This window comes from Lissotriton helveticus, chromosome 6, assembly GCF_964261635.1.
Source record: "Lissotriton helveticus chromosome 6, aLisHel1.1, whole genome shotgun sequence".
In the NCBI taxonomy this organism is placed as follows: Eukaryota; Metazoa; Chordata; class Amphibia; order Caudata; family Salamandridae; genus Lissotriton; species Lissotriton helveticus.
In genome coordinates this window covers 1,016,372,033-1,016,386,842 of record NC_136067.1, presented here as the reverse complement: position 1 = coordinate 1,016,386,842, position 14,810 = coordinate 1,016,372,033, and the positions used below count along the sequence as shown (strand labels likewise).

General features: G+C 45.1%; 1 protein-coding gene across 3 annotated transcripts in view; it reads left to right on the top strand.

Moving 5' to 3' along the window:
* LOC144763238 (uncharacterized) overlaps positions 1 to 14,810 on the top strand; it is an 853,666-nt gene that overhangs the window by 190,034 nt on the left and 648,822 nt on the right. The gene's annotated exons all lie outside the window — the stretch shown is intronic.

Below are 14,810 nucleotides of genomic sequence, written 5' to 3'. Positions count from 1 at the left end.
TCAATTTTTATTGATATATGATATGGAACTAGATTGAGATCCACATAAAACATGACATAAAAAGCACCAAGTACAAATACATAAAATCTGTAAAATACACTCTATTGACTCAGAGAACAAGTAAAAGACCCACCACACTTTTCTCCTGGCATAAGGATCTACAAGACTGAGAACAGGCAAAAAGCACTTCCCTATGAGGGGGGGAGAAATACAGCCTCCATTGTATCCCGGTTCTAGCTGGATGGGGCTCGCTTGTCCAGAAACATAAAAATAAAAATCCTTTTTTTCAACAATGGCCTTCCCCAGCCTGAAAAGATGGCCCATTTCAGCTAGTTTCCCTCCGTTTCTGCTGTTGACTCCGAGCACTGATGCCGGAATGGTCAAGGCAGCAATTCAACTCCTGATACAGTTTGGAAATGGTCAAGGCTGCTATTCAGCGTCTGACACAGTTTGGTACACGGGAGTGATCTGTGTCATGTGGACAATATTGTAGTTTGTCCTAAATCCAATCAAGGATTTCATCTCTGAGCATAGCTGCCGGAGCTAATCTTTGACAATGGAGGAGGTGATCCTCGTTTATTGACACGATGTCACTTTATGCGATCGATTTACAACAAAATTGCGCTTTTGAACTCGCAGGGAGCACACGGTGCCCCTCCCCTTCACATTCTTTCTTAAAGAAGACCTGTCAAGCGAGGCTGCTCAGTCTGAAGAACACAGCATCACACAATTGGGTTCTTAGTCCTGATAAAGACCCCGTAGCGATGATTATCATGCTTACACTTCTTTAAGGGGTCGAACTGTTGACGTGTGTGAAAATCAAACGTCATGGTCCAACTAAACTTGAAATTAATCGACCACGTTCTTCTGTTTAGCTAGGACGGACTCGTAAGACGATGACGTTGTTGTAATCAATTGTGTTATATGTAAATCATTTTTTTGTTGATTCGAGTGTATTGTGGTTCATGTATATAATTGTTTGTGCCCATGTATTTTAGTTTCATTTTGTCTGAATGTACAATAACCTATGAATAGTCTCTTGTGTGTTTTTTGTCATGCCTTACACAATTGAATACATATGAATTCTTTGCATTTCATTAATTTGGAGTGATTTTTTTGTAAGTGATGAGTCTGGAGAATTTAGTTGGTTTCTATTTCATTAAATGCAAATCGCCCATTGATGGATATTAAATAAGAAACGTTTTTTTGTAAACATAGCAGCAGACTACTGTTCGCTTATTGTAACTATCCCCAGGTTCTGTGCGTAACTGGGTTACCCCATTAATAATAATGGCATACCACTCTCAAGCACGCATTGTATGCTCAACTAACCGGGTGCATTTAGATCGATCGTTTTGGAGCTTTTTACAGCTTTTGCTAAAATTATAGCTTATCACTCACCTGTCGATTGTCAGCATGAAAAAGCACAGCCTAAACCTGCGCACCATGGCATCTTGCATTTAGCATATTTCTACATGCTCCTTAACATTACACGCGATCATGTCGATTAAGCCTGGTTTTAATGTCAGATTTTACAATGCAAACCATGTATTTACCTGGTTTTTAATGTTGCAATAATGACGCTGTATGATATTCTGCATGCCCACCAAACAAGAGCATGACAAGAGGTGGCCCTATTTCGCACATTAGTTTCATCCACTTTTAAACACATATTCTAAGCTCAGGTAACTAGGAGCGATTATGGTTATATTTTTGGGGGCTTTATAGCTTTGTCCAACAAAGTAGCATACTGCCCATCCCTCGAGAGTGGGCACGACAAAGCATTATGGCCCTTTGCAACTAGCGCAACACTGCATGTCCATTACACCATATGCAATCGGTCTGATTCCCTTTGGGATTTTACTACTGGTTACAATGCAAAATGTGATTTCTTTATTTAGTTTTAATGGTACAATGCTGACATTGCTTTGTAATGATTTTAAGTATTTATACAATAAAGACAAGTGAGTATTCCTTCAAAGCTTATTTTTATCCTCCCTTTTTCATTTCTGGAAGCAGTTGACCCGGGTATAGCCTAATTCCACTGGTTAGAGAGGTCATCCTGATTGCAGAACCATTTGTACCACGTTTCTAAGCTCTGCTGTTCTAGGTACTTCTTGCTGAATTGCCCTAAAAACCATGTCCAAGGGGGGCCCCTCAACCCAAAAATACTTGACAATGACTGGTAGATTCTTAGACTTAGAGCCTTAAAACGAAAGGCATATTTGGATGTACATCATGAGCACAGTCTGAGAAGTCCCTCTGGTCCTAGCCAAGTTGGGATTACCGTTTGGGTCCTTAACTTACAATTCTACTCTAGTTTCTGAAAACATTAGAATCTGTCCCTTACAATTACTAGATCACCGACACATCATCAGCAGGAATCCCAGGAGCACCAAAGACTTGCTGTGTTGGCTCCATGTTGTTGGGTGGGAGTAGTAAGACCAGTGTTAAATGCATTAAACAAGGATTTATTATATGCTTTTCCCCTTTGACAATGATTTTCAGTAGCTGCAGTTTGGATGAACCAAGATTCTTTCTAAATGCTCTTGAATCTTTTGAATATTGGTAAAAGATATCCCACTCCTCCTGCATTCAGATGTTCTGTTGGAATAGAAGGGAGTCTGAATGCTTTCTCTATCTAAAGAACCAATGCCATTGGGGACATGGTTGATTTCAAGGTATCTGACTAATTTCTTACCTTTTAGTCAGAAGCTGTTGAGCTCATCTAGATGTATTGGACCTCAGGTACCAAGGAAGGCTTATTTGTTCACCTGGTCCATATGGGTTGGATGATGTAATGTACAGATCCGGATCAAGTTCACACCTCTTTGAAGCACATATCCTGTCTTAATCCGTCTAGAAAACATTTTCTTGTAGGACCTTACTCTTGACATTTCCACAGAACACTTGTACATTGAAGGCTACTTAATTGGGCAGCATCCAGAGATTGTATGAGTTTTGTAAGCTTTACATGGTCTCGATCTCCAGCAGTGAAGTGTTCATTTGTGAGATACTGTCACTAGAGCAGGCAGATTACTAGAGCAGGCAGGTTTGACGATTGCCTGTATGGCCCATTGAAACCAAGGACCTCATTAGCAGGGATGTGAGAGGATAAATACTGCTTGGCCTTTGGTTTTCTTTAAATATTTGGCATAAGAAGCTCAATGTGTGTTGTTTAAAGCACTATACTCCTATGTGCAGACGGCTTCATATTTTCAATGTTAAGATTCACCCATCTTTGTTGTACATTTGCTAGACTGCATACACCAGTTTCTCTGGTGTACATGGCTCACAGGACCATACACCACTTAGTTCTAGCCAATACTGATCTCTCCCTTTTTAAAGTTTACCTGAATGAGAAGGCAGGCTGTATCTGGTGGGATTAGAAGGAAGGGGTTTTTGAAGATAGATTTTGCCTCCAACCTTTTTTTGATTTTGTAGTTGTGTTCACCATGTATAGTTTTCCTATATTTAATAGAGCTTTGTAGGTATCACAGCTTTGAACTTCCACATTACACAACTTGCCATAGAGCAACCTATAATGAAGATTTTTCTGAAATACACTTGAAGGAAGCGAATATTATTAACAATAAGGAAATGCAATATGACCATCCACCATCCCACTTCTCATACAGCCTTTACAAATGTACCTGTAAGGGCTTTATTTTACCTTCCAATGGCTTCACTGACTGATATTGCGTCCTTGACTGAAGGCGTGGATCAGATTGCATGGGCATTTCTTGTTGTTTTTCCATGCAATGCTTTCTGCCTTTAATGTCCAAACATGGCGATCATGGATCCTCTAAATCAGGGGTACTCATAGTACGGCCCGCGGGCCGCCAGCGGCCCGGCAAGCCTTCCTTGGTGGCCCGCGGACCTTGCAGACATGTACCAGTTTAAATAAGAAATGTTTTCCAGAGTGTCAGTAAATACCGCTGGTTGATGCAGCCTGGCCTCGGAGAGGCTCTGCTCTAGGGGGGCCGGGAGATTCCAGCCAAAGAGTGGAGCTGCAGGGGCCTCAGAAGAGGTGAAACAGAACAAAGCCTCATTAACAATTTAATGGTCTTTTAAAGAAATGTGAAGCTGCTGTGTGCGCACCAGGCTAGCTGTCTCATTCCAGGCTGCCACACAGGGAGGGTGAGGAGGAGGGGGGAGGGGGGGAATTGTTGGACAATTACAGTGACCAGGACAAACCCCGTGACTGATTGAACCGAGCTGAGCATGAACTTGGAGAACACTCTGCGCAGCTCTTGCTCCCCGAGTAGCATTTATTTTATCGACACTGAAGGGATGAAAGTCTGAATCAGCCCAGCCTTATTTGGAATCTCTGCCCTCCGGATTACACCTGATCTCTGCTGCATCGGTCCAGCCAGCTCTCCTGCACCCTCTACATTTGGGTCTCATTAATAATGTGCTGCAGATTTTGGGAAGGCTGGGGAAGGTGGTTCGATGTGTGCAGCAAATAGCTCTTGCTTTTCGTGATATTTCTAATAGAATTATTACACCTCACCTAGACAGAGATAGGGAGACGGTGATGGAGAGAGAGGGAGAGAGTCAGGAGAGGGCGAGGGAGGGAGAGAGTCAGGAGAGGGAGGGAGAGAGTCAGGAGAGGGCGAGGGAGGGAGAGTCAGCAGAGGGCGAGGGAGGGAGAGTCAGGGGAGGGCGAGGGAGTGAGAGTGTCAGGGGAGGGCGAGGGAGGGAGAGAGTCATGGGAGGGAGAGAGTCAGGGGAGGGAGAGACAGAGGGAGGGAGAGTCAGGGGAGGTTGAGGGAGGGAGAGACAGAGGGAGGGAGCGTGAGGGAAGAGAGAGGGAGGGATCGTGAGGGGAGGGCGAGGGAGCGAGAGAGTCAGGGGAGGTGGAAGGAGGGAGAGAGAGGGAGGGAGAGAGTCAAGGGAGGGAGAGATTCAGGGGAGGGAGAGAGTCAGGGGAGGGTGAGGAAGAGAGAGGGAGAGTCAGGGGAGGGCGAGGGAGGGAGACAGAGGGAAAGTCCGTGGAGGGCGAGGGAGAGAGAGGGCGAGTCAGTTGAGGGCGAGGGAAAGAGAGGGAGAGTCAGGGAAGGGAGGGAGACTCAGGGGAGGGGGAGGGAGGCGGAGGCAGAAGGAGGCAGGGAGACAGAGGGTGACGGAGGGAGGGAGACAAAGGGAGGGAGGGAGACGGACGGTGAGAAGGAGGGAGAGAGAGGAAGACAGAGAGAGAGGGAGGGAGAGAGAGGGAGAAAGAGGGAGGGAGGGAGACGGAGGGAGGGAGAGGGAGGGAGGGAGACAGAGAGAGGGAGGGAGAGAAAGAGAGAGGGAGGGAGAGAAAGAGAGAGGGAGGGAGAGAAAGAGAGAGGGAGGGTGAGAAAGAGAGAGGGAGGCAGAGAAAGAGGGAGAGGGAGGGCGAGAAAGCGCGAGGGAGGGAGACAGAGGGTGGGAGACAGAGAGAGGGAGGGAGACAGAGAGAGAGAGGGAGGGAGACGAGGGAGTGAGGGAGACAAGGGAGGGAGGGAGGGAGGGAGAGGAGAGAGGGGGAGGAGAGAGGGAGGGAGGGAGACGAGGGAGGAACGGAGACAGAGAGAGAGGGAGGTAGAGAAAGAGAGGGAGGGAGGGAGAGAAAGAGAGAGAGGGAGGGAGACAGAGAGAGAGAGATATGTGTGTATGATGGGTCTGGTGGCTCAGTGAACGAAGACATCCGCTGCAGGGGCCTGTGTTCAACCTCATGGTCACAGTTTTTTTTGTCTCTAGCCCCGCCCCCCTCTCTCACTGACCACGCCCCCACCGGTGCAGCCCTCGGCCACAAACTACACTGCAAATTTGGCCCCTAAGAGAAAGTTTGTGAGTACCCATGCTCTAAATCATTAACGTTGCTGAGGTTCACATGGAGGATTTATGTTACATGAAAATGTAGTCCCCAATAGTATCCTAAGTTTTTTCAGTACAGTTGGTTGGCAGTAATAATACACATAAGACCAAATGTGCAAAAATGCATCAGTCATTCATTTATACTGGTAGGCCTCAACTAGACTTTTCTTTTAATAAATAGATGTTTTTAGAAAATGCTGAACCATGCATAAATGTATTTGATAGCTTGACCTTAATGTGTCTTGCTAAGATTGTCATAAAAGCAGAATGTGCTGATTTAATAACATGTATTCCTTTCCTACCTACATATTATTGATGAATCAAGCTTGAACTTCCTAATATCTCATGTTCATAAAATGCTGAATAACAATAAACATATGATTATAAAAAATACAAATGCCATTACTAAAATAGAGATCTGGAAACAAATGTTTGTCTTTAGTGTAGTTCTTTGTGCCTTAGTGAAACATTGAATAAATTATAGAATAGTCACTGCAATACTTCTCTGAGGAAACCAAGATTACACGTTACACAAATGTTTAGTAATGTCTGTTACCAATTTGATAGTGGACTGGGAACTCAATGTATTTGAAGTGGGAAAGGAAGAAGGAATCTGCTCACCATGGGAAGATGTCTTCTCTTTGGACCAGAGTAACCAGATCTACAACTTTGTTGTTAGCATGTTCTCATGTTTTTTTATATTAGTGTGTTTCTAGTTAGCTAGTACTAGCCCTTACCTCTTACCCTTTGACGGAGACCTTCACTTTCCTTTTTACACAGAGCTATTTGCTGTAAGCTACTGCTGACACAAATTTGTTGTTACCTGACACTTTGTAGGTGACAATTTCTTTATTATTTTACCCTGATGGGGTAGCTACTTCTGCATCTGTTTCTCTATTTTTCCTGATTGTGATTTAATTCGGTACAATTTGCTACTGCAGCTGTGTGTTAATACCTTTGAAGAGATGAGACTTAGCTGAGTTTCATGAACTACTCTTTATGGGGACTTCGACTACATATTTCTGAATTCGATTTTGATGCTCCTTTGATCTTACTCTTTTCTAGAACTCTTTATGGATTCTATTAGGTTAGTTTCCTTTTAAACAGAATACGGATTAATTATTTTCTGGAACATGCTAGGTAATTGGCATTATTGATTACTCTAACCATATTTCTTTATAATTTCTATAAATAAATGTATCTGACGTACTAATTGAATAAAAATAAATATAACTTACTAATCTTTCAAAGTTAATAAACGTTTGAAAACATACTTAAAACTCGCAACATTGACTGAACTGTAAATTATGATGATGATTGATGTGATTTGAATTAGCTTCCTTTTAAAAATGCTGGGAAAGATCTGTAAACTTGAAGAAGATATAGTGTGGAGTTGGAGTCGATTTTTGCAATTCAAAGGCTGAACCGGTTCTGGAGAGTAAAATTTGGACCTTTTCTGCGCTATTCGCTGAATTATTATCCATCAAGTATTTTTCCATAATTTTAGGTTATACCTCCAATGGTCCTCCTACCGCAGCCAGTCAACAAGAGGCCTAACCCTGTCTAATCCAATGATGTGAATAACTACTTTTAAGTCTACAACCAGGTGACTTCGCTCCATTTCGAACAATAAATATCAATTTCTGGAAGCAGTTGACCCGGGTAGAGCCTAATTCCACTGGTTAGAGAGGTCATCCTGATTGCAGAACCATTTGTACCATGTTTCTAAGCTCTGCTGTTCTAGGTACTTCTTGCTGAATTGCCCTAAAAACCATGTCCAAGGGGGGCCCCTCAACCCAAAAATACTTGACAATGACTGGTAGATTCTTAGACTTAGGGCCCTAAAACGAAAAGCATATTTGGATGTACATCGTGAGCACAGTCTGAGAAGTCCCTCTGGTCCTAGCCAAGTTGGGATTACAGTTTGGGTCCTTAACTTACAATTCTACTCTAGTTTCTGAAAACATTAGAATCTGTCCCTTACAATTACTAGATCACCAACACATCATCAGCAGGAAACCCAGGAGCACCAAAGACTTGCTGTGTTGGCTCCATGTTGTTGGGTGGGAGTAGTAAAACCAGTGTTAAATGCATTAAACAAGGGTTTATTATATGCTTTTCCCCTTTCACAATGATTTTCAGTAGCTGCAGTTTGGATGAACCAAGATTCTTTCTAAATGCTCTTGAATCTTTTGAATATTGGTAAAAGATATCCCACTCTTCCTCGATTCAGATGTTCTGTTGGAATAGAAGGGAACCTGAATGCTTTCTCTATCTAAAGAACCAATGCCATTGGGGACATGGTTGATTTCAAGGTATTTGACTAATTTCTTATCTTTTAGTCAGATGCTGTTGAGCTCATCTAGATGTTTTGGGCCTCAGGTACCAAGGAAGGTTTATTTGTTCACCTGGTCCATATGGGCTGGATGATGTAATGAACAGATCCGGATCAAGTTCACACCTCTTTGAAGCACATATCCTGTCTTAATCCGTTTAGAAAACATTTTTTTGTAGGACCTTACTCTTGACATTTCCACAGAACACTTGTACATTGAAGGCTACTTAATTGGGCAGCATCCAGAGATTGTATGAGTTTTGTAAGCTTTACATGGTCTCGATCTCCAGCAGTGAAGTGTTCATTTGTGAGATACTGTCACTAGAGCAAGCAGATTACTAGAGAAGGCAGGTCTGACGATTGCCTGTATGGCCCATTGAGACCAAGGACCTCATTAGCAGGGATGTGAGAGGATAAACACTGCTTGGCCTTCGGTTTTCTTTAAATATTTGGCATAAGAAGCTTAATGTGTGTTGTTTAAAGCACTATACTCCTATGTGCAGACGGCTTCATATTTTCAATGTTAAGATTCACCTATCTTTGTTGTACATTTGCTAGACTGCATACACCAGTTTCTCTGGTGTCCATGACTCACAGGACCATACGCCACTTAGTTCTAGCCGATACTGATCACTCCCTTTTTGAAGTTTACCTGAATGAGGAGGCAGGCTGTATCTGGTGGGCTTAGAAGGAAGGGGTTTCTAAAGATAGCTTTTGCCTCCAACCTTTTTTTGATTTTGTAGTTGTGTTCACCATGTATCGTTTTCCTATATTTAATAGAGCTTTGTAGGTATCACAGCTTTGAACTTCCACATTACACAACTTGCCATAGAGCAACCTATAATGAAGATTTTTCTGAAATACACTTGAAGGAAAGCGAATATTATTAACAATAAGGAAATGCAATATGACCATCCACCATCCAACTTCTCATACAGCCTTTACAAATGTACCTGTAAGGGCTTTATTTTACCTTCCAATGGCTTCACTGACTGATATTGCATCCTTGACTGAAGGCGTGGATCAGATTGCATGGGCATTTCTTGTTGTTTTTCCATGCGATGCTTTCTGCCTTTAATGTCCAAACATGGCGATCATGGATCCTCTAAATCAGGGGCACTCATAGTACGGCCCGCGGGGCGCCAGCGGCCCGGCAAGCCTTCCTTGGCAGTCCGCGGACCTTGCAGACATGTACCAGTTTAAATAAGAAATGTTTTCCAGAGTGTCAGTAAATACCGCTGGTTGATGCAGCCTGGCATCGGAGAGGCTCTGCTCTAGGGGGGCCGGAAGATTCCAGCCAAAGAGTGGAGCTGCAGGGGCCTCAGAAGAGGTGAAACAGAACAAAGCCTCATTAACAATTTAATGGTCTTTTAAAGACCTGTGAAGCGGCTGTGTGCGCGCCAGGCTAGCTGTCTCATCCCGGGCTGCCACACAGGGAGGGGGAGGAGGAGGGGAGGAGGGGAGGAGGGAAGGAGGGGAGGAGGGGAGGAGGGGGGGGGGAGTTGTTGGACAATTACAGTGACCAGGACAAACTCCGTGACTGATTGAACCGAGCTGAGCATGAACTTGGAGATCACTCTGCGCAGCTCTTGCTCCCCGAGTAGCATTTATTTTATCGACACTGAAGGGATGAAAGTCTGAATCAGCCCAGCCTTATCTGGAATGTCTGCCCTCCGGATTACACCTGATCTCTGCTGCAGCGGTCCAGCCAGCTCTCCTGCACCCTCTACATTCGGGTGTCATTAATAATGTGCTGCAGATTTTGCGAAGGCTGGACATCTTATTTCTCAGGGAGAATTCTCGTTGCAGAGAACCAGCAAAAAGAAATATTCGCCACAGTCCGCGAGTTGGCCTCTTCTGATAGGGTCTCCCCCAAAATTCCCCCTTCCCAACTCCTGTGCAACTCTCTCAATGACTTTTTTTATTGAGAAAGTTGCACTCATCAAGGCCAAGATCCCGCTGCCCTCCCCTACCTTCCGTGATCCCCAGCCTCCTTCTACCACGTCCAGCCTGACCCACTTACCCCCTCTGACTAGAGAAACTTTTCTCTCCCTACTGACCCGTGTCAAGTCTGGATCCCCTGCGGACATCGACCCGGCGCATGTCCTTCGTAAGATCTTCACTAATTGTCATCTCCCCCCTCTCACTTTTTTGAACGACTCCCTTGAACAGGGAGCCGTACCGGTCTCCCACAAAGCTGCTATCATCATCCCCATTTAAAAAACAAACCAGGGCTGACCTCGCCTCTCCCTCAAATTACCGTCCCATTTCCCTTCTCGCCTTTCTGGCCAAAGTCCTTGAGGCCCATGTCACCCAGGTTCTTGGCGCCTTCGTGGAGGAGAGCGGGGGTCTCGCTCCCCGTCAGGCAGGCTTCGACCCGGCACTCTACAGAGAAGGTTGTCATTTCCGTGATGGACGAGCTTAGAGAGGGGTTAGTCACCAACACCCCTCAGGCCCTCGTCCTTTTAGATCTTTCCGCCGCCTTTGACACGGTTGATCATTCCATCCTCCTCACCCGTGTCAAGACGGCGGGCATCGGGGGCCCAGCCATGACCTGGATCAACTCCTTTTTAGGAGATCGCACCCAGGCCGTTCATCTCACCGAATTCTCTGCCCCCTCTCATCCGGTCCAGTGTGGTGTTCCTCAGGGCTCCTCTCTTTCTCCTTTATTATTTAATCTCTACATCTTTCCACTTATCCTTGCACTACAGCAAATGGAGGTCACCATGTACAATTATGCCGATGACCTCCAACTTATCTTTCATCTCTCACACCCCCCTGCTAGTATTCACAACTTTCAATCTGTCATGCTGTTCATCAGTGATTGGATGAACTGCAACCATCTTAAATTAAATCCGGACAAGACTGAACTTGTCCTCACTGGTAGCACTCCCAGTCCTTGGTCCCCCAACTTTTGGCCTCTCTCCCTGGGCACTCCCCCCACACCCTCTTCCTCAGTCAAAACACTTGGCATCTCACTCAATAAACACCTCACTCCCCACTCCCAGATCAGCTCAGTTGTCTCTTCCTGTTTTTTTGCCCTCCGCACTATAAGGAAAATCTCCCGGTTCTTCTCTTTCCCCGCTTTAAAACTGATCCTAATGGATATGGTCCTTTCCCGGCTGGATTACGGGAACATAGTGTATAATGGCGCCCCCGCATATGCCCTCCGCCGCCTTCAGCTAGTCCAAAATCAGGCTGCCCGCCTGATCTATGGGCTGCCTAGATTCCACCATACCACTCCCCTACTTAAATCTCTACACTGGTTGCCAATCAAAGAACGGGCCCTCTTTAAGTTGGGCTGCACCACCTTCCAGGCCATTGCGGGGACTGCCCCAGCGTTCATTTCATCCGCCATCAATGTTTATCGTCCCGATAGAGAACTCCGATCCTCTGCTAAATTCTTTCTTTCTGTTCCCCGATTTAAAAAAAGCAGATCTGAGGGCCTGAAATTTGCTGTCCTAGCCCCTACTTTTTGGAATTCCCTCCCCCTGCACATCAGATTGGTTCCCTCCTACCTTGAATTCCGCGGGGCTCTTAAGACTTTTCTCTTCTCTCATGCCTTCCCACCCCAGTAATTCCGCCGTTCCAGCCTCTGGGTTAAGCATCCTCTAGCGCCATGAAACCGCTGGGTATACGTGCGCTATACAAATTCCTGTAAATTCAAAATTCAAATGAAGGTGGTTCGATGTGTGCACCAAATAGCTCTTGCTTTTCGTGATATTTCTAATAGAATTATTACACCTTGCCTAGACAGAGATAGGGAGACGGTGATGGAGAGAGAGGGAGAGAGTCAGGAGAGGGCGAGGGAGGGAGACAGTCAGGAGAGGGCGAGGGAGGGAGAGTCAGGAGAGGACAAGGGAGGGAGAGTCAGGGGAGGGCGAGGGAGTGAGAGTGTCAGGGGAGGGCGAGGGAGGGAGAGAGTCATGGGAGGGAGATAGTCAGGGGAGGGAGAGACAGAGGGGAGGGAGAGTCAGGGGAGGTTGAGGGAGGGAGAGAGTCGAGGGCGAGGGAGGGAGAGACAGAGGGAGGGAGCGTGAGGGGAGAGAGAGGGAGGGATCGTGAGGGGAGAGAGAGGGAGCGAGAGAGTCAGGGGAGGTGGAAGGAGGGAGAGAGAGGGAGGGAGAGAGTCAGGGGAGGGAGAAAGTCAGGTGAGGGAGGGAGAGAGAGGGAGAGTCAGGGGAGGGCAAGGGCGAGTCAGGGGAGGGTGAGGGAGGGAGAGTCAGGGAAGGGAGGGAGACTCAGGGGAGGGGGAGGGAGGCGGAGGCAGAAGGAGGCAGGGAGACAGAGGGAGACAGAGGGAGGGAGACAAAGGGAGGGAGGGAGACGGAGGGTGAGAAGGAGGGAGAGAGAGAGGAAGACAGAGAGAGAGAGAGGAAGAGAGAGAGAAAGGAAGACAGAGAGAGAGAGGGAGACAGAGAGAGAGGGAAGGGAGAGAGGGCGAAAGAGAGAGGAAGGGAGGGAGACGGAGGGAGGGAGAGGGAGGGAGACAGAGAGAGGGAGGGAGAGAAAGAGAGAGGGAGGGAGAGAAAGAGAGAGGGAGGGAGAGAAAGAGAGAGGGAGGGAGAGAAAGAGGGAGAGGGAGGGAGAGAAAGAGAGAGGGAGGGAGACAGAGGGAGGGAGACAGAGAGAGGGAGGGAGGGAGACAAGGGAGGGAGGGAGAGGAGAGAGGGAGGGAGGGAGGGCAGACTAGAGAGGGAGGGAGACGAGGGAGGGACGGAGACAGAGAGAGAGAGGGAGGTAGAGAAAGAGAGGGAGGGAGGAAGCAAAAGAGAGAGAGGGAAGGAGACAGAGAGAGAGATATGTGTGTATGCTGGGTCTGGTGGCTCAGTGGACGAAGACATCCGCTGCAGGGGCCTGTGTTCAACCTCATGGTCACAGTTTTTTTTGTCTCTAGCCCCGCCCCCCTGTCTCACTGACCACCCCCCCACAGGTGCAGCCCTCGGCCACAAACTACACTGCAAATTTGGCCCCTGAGTGAAAGTTTGTGAGTACCCTTGCTCTAAATTATTAACGTTGCTGAGGTTCACATGGAGGATTTATGTTACATGGAAATGTAGTCCCCAATAGTATCCTAAGTTTTTTCAGTACAGTTGGTTGGCAGTAATAATACACATAAGACCAAATGTGCAAAAATGCATCAGCCATTCATTTATACTGGTAGGCCTCAACTAGACTTTTCTTTTAATAAATAGATGTTTTTAGGAAATGCTGAACCATGCATAAATGTATTTGATAGCTTGACCTTAATGTGTCTTGCTAAGATTGCCATAATAGCAGAATGTGCTGAGTTAATAAAATGTATTCCTTTCCTACCTACATATTATTGATGAATCAAGCTTGAGTTTCCTAATATCACATGTTCATATAATGCTGAATAACCATAAACATATGATTATAAAAAATACAAATGCCATTACTAAAATAGAGATCTGGAAACAAATGTTTGTCTTTAGTGTAGTTCTTTGTGCCTTAGTGAAACATTTAATAAATTATAGAATAGTCACTGCAATACTTCTCTGAGGAAACCAAGATTACACGTTCACAGTTACACAAATGTTTAGTAATGTCTGTTACCAATTTGATAGTGGACTGTGAACTCAATGTATTTGAAGTGGGAAAGGAAGAAGGAATCTGCTCACCATGGGAAGATGTCTTCTCTTTGGACCAGAGTAACCAGATCTGCAACTTTGTCGTTAGCATGTTCTTATGTTTTTTTATATTAGTGTGTTTCTAGTTAGCTAGTACTAGCCCTTACCTCTTACCGTTTGATGGAGACCTTCACTTTCCTTTTCACACAGAGCTATTTGCTGTAAGCTACTGCTGACACACATTTGTTGTTACCTGGCACTTTGTAGGTGACAATTTCTTTATTTTTTTACCCTGATGGGGTAGCTACTTCTGCATCTGTTTCTCTATTTTTCCTGATTGTGATTTAATTTGGTACAATTTGCTACTGCAGCTGTGTGTTAATACCTTTGAAGAGATGAGACTTAGCTGAGTTTCACGAACTACTCTTTATGGGGACTTCGACTACATATTTCTGAATTCGATTTTGATGCTCCTTTGATCTTACTCTTTTCTAGAACTCTTTATGGATTCTATTAGGTTAGTTTCCTTTTAAACAGAATATGGATTAATTATTTTCTGGAACATGCTAGTTAATTGGCATTATTGATTACTCTAACCATATTTCTTTATAATTTCTATAAACAAATTTATTTGACTTACTAATTGAATAAAAATAAAAATAACTTACTAATCTTTCAAAGATAATAAACGTTTGAAAACATACTTAAAACTCTCAACATTGACTGAACTGTAAATTATGATGATGATTGATGTGATTTGAATTAGCTTCCATTTAAAAATGCTGGGAAAGATCTGTCAACTTGAAGAAGATATAGTGTGGAGTTGGAGTCGATTTTTGCAAGTCAAAGGCTGAACCGGTTCTGGAGAGTAAAACTTGGACCTTTTCCGCGCAATCTGCTGAATGATTATCCATCAAGTATTTGTCCATAATTTTAGGTTATGCCTCCAATGGTCCTCCTACCGCAGCCAGTCAACAAGAGGCCTAACCCTGTCTAATCCAATGATGTGAATAACTACTTTTAAGTCTACAACCAGGTGA